The 7,142-nt window shown below is 48.9% G+C and overlaps 1 non-coding gene and 1 pseudogene across 1 annotated transcript; one reads left to right on the forward strand and one right to left on the reverse strand.

Annotated features, from left to right (window-relative positions):
• The first annotated feature begins 480 nt into the window (after positions 1 to 480).
• LOC110291882 (platelet-activating factor acetylhydrolase IB subunit beta pseudogene) lies at positions 481 to 1,820 on the forward strand (annotated as a pseudogene).
• A 4,851-nt stretch (positions 1,821 to 6,671) lies between these two features.
• Positions 6,672 to 6,745, reverse strand: Trnan-guu (transfer RNA asparagine (anticodon GUU)). The gene has a single exon. It is a non-coding gene; the product is annotated as a tRNA-Asn (tRNA).
• Between the last annotated feature and the right edge of the window lie 397 nt (positions 6,746 to 7,142).

The raw sequence follows: 7,142 nt of genomic DNA on the forward strand, positions 1-7,142 counted from the left end.
CATTAAAACCAAAAGTGTGACACAAGCTAAAGTCATCAAAAAGAAGGGAACCTCATTTAAGAGAATGCCTCCAGGGGAGCGCTCAGGCACAAGCGAGAGGGCGCGCGAACGCTGGGCTAGGGCTCCAGCCCAGGAACGTCTGAGGAGCCCGCCTGACCGCGGCCCTCCCCACCCCCTCCCCGGGACAGGGACTGGGCCCAGAGCGCCATCTTCCCTCTCCTTTCCTCGCGGTACACCGCTGGTGGATGGGCGTGAAGGACCGAAGAGGCCCTGCGGAGGCGGTGGCACAGCTCTCTGATGGAATGAATCTTACTTGTTGACTGGTTGCTTATTGGATTCACTTGAAAACAGAATCACTTTTCCTTCTGTGGAAGCCACAGAGTGGCATATTTAATTCAAATCCAGGGATCACAACCTTTGATTTTTTTTGGAGGGACATACCACTATATCAAGTAAGCTTGACATTCATTACAGGCCAAAATGGTGCTGTCCCAGAGACAACGACATGAACTACATCGAGCTATCGCAGATTATCTTCATTCAAATGGCTATGAAGAGACATAGTCCGTTTTTAATAAGGAAGATGAACTAGACATGAAGAACTATATAAGAAGCATGCTGGTCTTTGGGGGAAAATGGACATTTGTTATTAGATTTTTTTTTAAAAGGCAGTGGAATTAGAATCAAAACAAAATGAAGCAAAAGAAGAATTTATGTCTTGGTGAGAAACGAGACCCAAAAGAATGTATTCACTGGGGCTGGTGAGATGGCTCAGTGGGTAAGAGCACCCGACTGCTCTTCCGAAGGTCCAGAGTTCAAACCCCAGCAACCACATGGTGGCTCACAACCATCTGTAACGAGATCTGGCGCCCTCTCCTGGAGTGTCTGGAGACAGCTACAGTGTACTTACATATAATAAATAAATAAGTCTTTTATTAAAAAAAAAAAAAAAAAGAATGGATTCACTGTCCACCTGAGAAATACTCATCGACTGGTCATGCGAGTCCAGTTACTGGAGTCATTATCCATCCTGTGTTCAGTGTTATGGTCTCTGCTTCAGACGATGCTACAATCAAGGTGTGGGATTATGAGACTGGGTATTTTGAGTGAACTCTCAAGGGCCATACAGACTCTGTACAGGAGTTTTCCTTTGACCACAGTGCAAGCTTCTGGCTTTCTGTTCTGCAGATGTGATGATTAAATTATGGAATTTTTCAGGGTTTTGAGTGCATCAGAGCCACAAACACAACCACAGTGCCTCTTCAGTAGCCATCATGCCTAATGGAGATCATATAGTGTCTGCTTCAAGGGATAAAACTATAAAAATGTGGGAAGTGCAAACTGGCTACTGTGTGAAGACATTCACAGGACACAGAGAATGGGTGTCCGTGTGTGGGTTGTAGCAACAAAGGAACGCAAGGCTGAGCTCCAAGAATGCGCACATGTGGTGGAAGGCATTTCCTGGGCTCCAGAGTGTTCGTATTCTTCCATCTCTGAACCAACAGGATCTGAGACTAAGAAGAAGTGGCAAGCCTAGACCCTTCTTTGTTCCAGAGACAAAACTATTAAGATGTGGGATGTCAGTACTGGCATGTGCCTTATGACTCTTGCGGGCCATGATAACGGAGTAGGTGGAGTTCTGGTCCATTCTCGGGGGAAGTTTATTTTGAGTTGTGCTGGTGATAAGCCTCTCTGTGTATGGGATTACAATAACAAGCGATGCATGAAGATCTTCAGTGCGCATGGATTTCCATAAGACGGCACCCTATGTGGTTACTCGCAGGATAGATCAAACAGTAAAGGTGTGGAAGTGCCACTGACTGAGTCACATTTGGTTCTTCCTCCCTTTTCCTCTGTGCACTCTGATGATATCATAGTTACCCCACTCGAGCTCTGTTTAAATAAGTATTGTCCTTTCGTGTGAAGAAAAAGAAAGAAAGAAAGAAAGAAAGAAAGAAAGAAAGAAAGAAAGAAAGAAAGAAAGAAAGAAAGAAAGAAAGAAAATACCTCCTCCATAAGACTGGGCAGTAGGAATGCCGGTAGGGCATTTTCTTAACTAGCACTTGATGGTGGAGAGCTCCACTTGATGGTGGGGCCACACAGGGTTGCTGGTCCTGGGTTCTGTAAGAAAACAAGCAGAGCAATTCCAGGGAAACAAGCCAGTAAGCAGCAGCCCTCTGTGGCCTCTGTGTCAGATCCTGCCTCCAGGTTCTTGCCCTGCTTGAGTTCCTATCCTGATTTCTATCAGTGATAGACTATACTACTATGGGGACATGTAAGCCCAGTAAACCCTTTCTAAGAACACTGTCTAAGATAGCCTTGCTGGACAAGCCAGGCCTGGGCTGTCCAGGAAAACCCAAATGACCTCCACCGTGGGCATCAGGTTCAGAGGAGGAAAAAGCCTTGCCCTGGTCTTAAAGAAAGGACAAAGAAAAGGAGCGACTGCAGCCCAAGTAATGGATCTTATGTGTGGGATTAGTCCTCAATGATGGGGCAAATCCATAAAATGGTTTTAGGTTTAGCAGGAAAGTTGGGGAAACGCCAAATTAGGAGTTAATGGAAAATATTAAGAATACTATTAACACCGGGCGTGGTGGCGCACGCCTTTAATCTCAGCACTCCGGAGGCAGAGGCAGGGGGATTTCGAGTTCAAGGCCAGCCTGGTCTACAAAGTGAGTTCCAGGACAGCCAGGGCTATACAGACTGTCTCGAAGAATATTAACTATTGAGCCCAGAAATGGTATAGCAATTATTTTGTTTCCAATTTTTTGTTTTCCTTTTCTTTTTTTTTTAGCATATCTTCCCTTTCTTCCCTTCCCCAAGTCTCTTTGTCCCAACTCCTCACTACCTTAGTTTAAAACTCTGAAGGTGAAGCAGAAAGGAGGGCTGGCTCAGCCCAAGGAGTGTGCCCCACGGCTGGTGTGGGGCACGGCTGTCCCCACCGTGTTGTGACCCTTCTGTATGGGAGTGGAGGGAGGAGATCCCCTGACCGGGAATCGAACCCAGGGCGCGACGGTGAAAGCGCCGAAACCTAGCCACTAGCCCACCAGGGATACTTTTCAACCCATTCATTGACCACTTAGAGGAAACTCCGAAGAGTAAAGAGTATTAGTTTTCTTAGACGACCAGACCAGGCATTGAACTCACGCCTCCTATTCAAGACCACCACGGTCTCTTCCATTTTCTGTCTGGGTAATGTTCTGCCTCAGAAAGCAACAGACAGGAAAACCCATCTGGAATCCATTCCACGCCAGCCTTCGCACCATGCGCGCCTGGATGGCACATCTCTTCCTCCTAGCCTCGGGTGGGGAAACTGTCGGTTTGACCCAGCATAGGGTGAGCGGAGTCCTCCTAACCTGGGGAAGGGCTCCTTTTCCTTCCTTCCCACCTCCATCACTACAAAAGACACTCATCCTACGAGCTCCAGGTACAGACTGGGATAGTTTTTCTCACTATGTTGCTTTCTCTGCGGCTCCAACCTGCCCGTCCCCCGGCTGTGCTCAGGGTGAAATCAAGGCGAATGGACTACAGGAGGGAAGAATCTCTTGCTTTTTGGACATCTCTCTGCCTGAAGCGATTTAGGCAGAGTAGAAGTTACGGATTTCTGGATCTAACGCTGAGGGAAGTGCTCCTGCCGCTGGATCTTGGTCTCCATCCCACTCACAGCGGGAAGCCAAGTGGATCGCGACCAGAAAAAGTTGCTGGAGGTGGGGAAGGCCACTTAATTATTCTTAAGGGCGACTTACCACCGTGCTCCTTAACCTTCAGGTCCCCTTTCCAGTCTCCTCTCTTCCAGCCTCTTCCATCTTCCTTTCTTTGTCTCTTTCAGAAAATTGTTATGTTCTGCTTTTGAGACCTGTCTCACTATGTAGTCCTGTCTGGAACCAGGCTAGCCTCCAACTCACCGAACACCGCCTCCCTCCACTCCCCACCCACCTATAGTGATTAAAGGAGTGCATCTTTAATTGCCTTTTTTTTTTTTTTTTTAACAATTTTGTGATTCAAGGCGTGGGGCAGAAATTTGTTTTTGAGCAACTGTAACTGGTGGGATTGCGGACAAGTTCCAGCCTAAAGCGCTTGGTTTATACGGAAAAACCCTGGTGGATTCTTCGGGAAAGACTTGTGTTGTATCCAGTGCAACGCTGGCTGCCTGCGAACGCACCAGGTGCCATTGTGTGCCCGGGTTCTTCTAAAGCTGCAAAGTGCTCCGGCGTGGAAGAGTGCGCCAGATGCCCGACAATTTCCCTGTCCAGGAGACTGTGGCCCTGACGGTCCCTGAACAGGCACTGGAGAAACCCGCCCAGAAGGGACCTGCCTTGCTCCTCCTGGAACAACAGCGAGTAGTTTTGCGGCGAACGAAGGGGTCACACCCAAGCGCAGCCCCTTCCCTGCTGCTTTTCCAGCTTCCACCGCCGCAGGAGCCGAGGAGCCTGGAGGTCCGAACCCAGAGTCACTGAGGCCACCTATGGTCGCGGACCTCTGGCGGAGGCCATCTGGGCTCCGCCACCCTGGGAGACACGGTGGGAACTGCGTACACCCGCGTCCTGGAGCTTTTTCAAGGATGGGCGCTTTCAGCCGTGAGACCCTTGGCCCGGATCCTGTCCAGGTCGGCGGCCAATCCTAAATAGCTGTAGTCTTGGGCCCACAGGGATTGCCACCATGCTGGCTTGTTTTTCTTCCCCCACCCCCACCCCACTGGCTTATGAATCATATCCAATCATGCCTTGATGTTTTTGCACAGTGTTAATCCCACAAAGGATCTCTGAGATGAGAAAAATCACCGACTCAAATGGCCTAATTGGAGTAAGCTTTTTTTTTTTTTTTTTTTTTTTATTCATGTACACTGGCTGTCTCCCTCCCTGTAAGACAGGGTTCAAGAAATCAGCTCTGGACATGGAGAAGATACTTTTCTTAAAGATTAGGGGTAGGGAGTTTCCAAATGTGGGGGCTAGCAGGCAAATAATCAGGGCTCACAGAATCAAGACATAAGCATAAGGAGTCTGTCCTAACCTCCTTAAACAGTGCTCTTTGATCTGAGTGACCAGGTCATCACAGAACACAATTACCTATCGGAGGGCTCGGAAGTACCTTAAGTGTCCATTCGAAATACTCAACATAGGTTCTGTGTGCCTGTGCACTGTGACACACCCCACCCTGCCCCCCGCCCATCCCCTAGTTGGGACAGCTAAGAGAAAGTTTGTTTCAAACACAAGTAAAGAAGAAAGGAACACAGCTACAGCTGGGAGTACAGGAGCAGAACTGGGCACCACCCCTGGGGAAGATTCATTTGCAGAATGGGCTTGGTAAGAACATTGATATAAACGCCATTGTGTGACAGTGGAACACCCATCTCACCACTATCAAAATACACATCTGCAGGAGGCAACAAGGATCTGCTTGCTTCCCCTGCAGTTATGCTCACTTAAAAAACGTTTACCTGGGAAAATTGCAGGGAAGGAAGGGAGGGCATGTGGAGGAGGGGAGAAGGAACCTCACCATCTTAAGAAAGTCAGAGTAGTGAGGCAGTGGCGGAGCGAGTCTTTAATCCTAGCACTTAGGAAACTGAGGTAGGTGGATCTCTGAGTTTGAGGCCTGGTCTACAGAGGGAGTTCCAGGGCAGAAGGAGAAGCAGGAAGAAAAGGAAGGAGAGGAAGGAGAAGGAGGAGGAGAAGAAATATATTCAGAGTAAGTGTTGGTCGAAGGGCTCAGCAGTTCAGAGCACTTCCTGCTCTTATGGAAATGTTCCTTACTACCAACCACTCCAGGCAGTTCACAATTGTCTGTAACTCCAGTGCACGGAGAGTTGACACCCTCTTCTGGCCTCTGTCAGCACTGCACATACACAAAAATAAAATCTAGCCAGATGTGGTGTCCCATGCCTTTAGTCCCAGCCTTCTGGACAGGAGGCAGGATCTCCAGTGAGAGTTAGAGATTAGACTGTCTCCATAGGGAGTTCCAAGATAGCCAGGGCTATATCAAACTACGCAGAACACCTTATAAATTACACACATACACACACACGACACACACACATATATGAAAAGAAATGCAGAATTAGGCATGGCTGGGTATGGTGGTGCAGGCATTTAATTTTGGCACTCAAGAGATAGCAGCTCTCTTGAGCTCTGCAAATCCCAGTCCAGGCGAGGCTACACAGTGAGCAACTGTCTCTAAAGACAACAAACAATAAACAAGTTACAAACAAACAAAAGCCCAAATCACAAACAAACAAACCACAAAGTTCTCCACTCTTGCTATCCTACTGGGTCCAAAGATCAACCCCAGTGGTCTAATGTGTGTGGGATGGGACCAGTGCAAAGCAGTGGCAGCAGGCAAGGTGGACTCCCTTTGAGTCTAGAATCCTCAACTTTCATCTTACAAGTGTCTAAGCCAAAGAAAAGCACCCTAACTAAATGTGTATCTGGAGATTCGAGGGGAACAACTCATTCAGACTAGGTCACTACTGCCAGGTGTGGGGTTTCTCGCCTCAAATTCCTGACCAGCCTGGTTATTCCAGGCCTTGTCTGAAAAACTAAATTAAGAAAGGCAATTCTGTACTCTCTGGTAGGCTTGCTTGGACTTTGGGTAACTAGCGATAATAATTGGAATAGTTTCAGTATCACTGAGGTGTTTTCAGCAAAGTAGGAATAGCAAGGGGAGGTTAAAACACTCGTCCCTGGGTGGGCTTGAACCACCAACCTTTCGGTTAACAGCCGAACGCGCTAACCGATTGCGCCACAGAGACGTTGTGGAAATCCTTAGGTTGGCTGGATGGTGAGTGAGGGCTCACAGGGAGCAGCGTTCAGTCCTGGAGGTTGGTCACGGTGCTAACTGGGGACAGCGGTTGGGAGTTGAACTGGAGTCACCAGACCGCAGGTCCTGCGCCGGGTTCCGGGGCTCACGGGACCTTAAGGAGCCGCGCGCGGGTGCTGCTGGCGCCTTCCGATGCTGAGATCCCGCTGTCATTTGGGAACCCGGGCCCACCAGGGGCTCCACTCTGGCGAGGGCCTTGGCGCCCAGAAGGACTACGGAGAAGGAACCCTAGTACGCTTTAGGGTACGATCCTTTCAGACCCTAAGCAAGTACCGGACAAGGGACTGGTCACCCCTGCTGTGTGCTGGAGCCACGGAGCGGGCCGGGTT

The sequence above is a fragment of the Mus caroli genome, unplaced genomic scaffold (assembly GCF_978045245.1).
Source record: "Mus caroli unplaced genomic scaffold, Mus_caroli_1 scaffold_3, whole genome shotgun sequence".
NCBI lineage: Eukaryota > Metazoa > Chordata > Mammalia > Rodentia > Muridae > Mus > Mus caroli.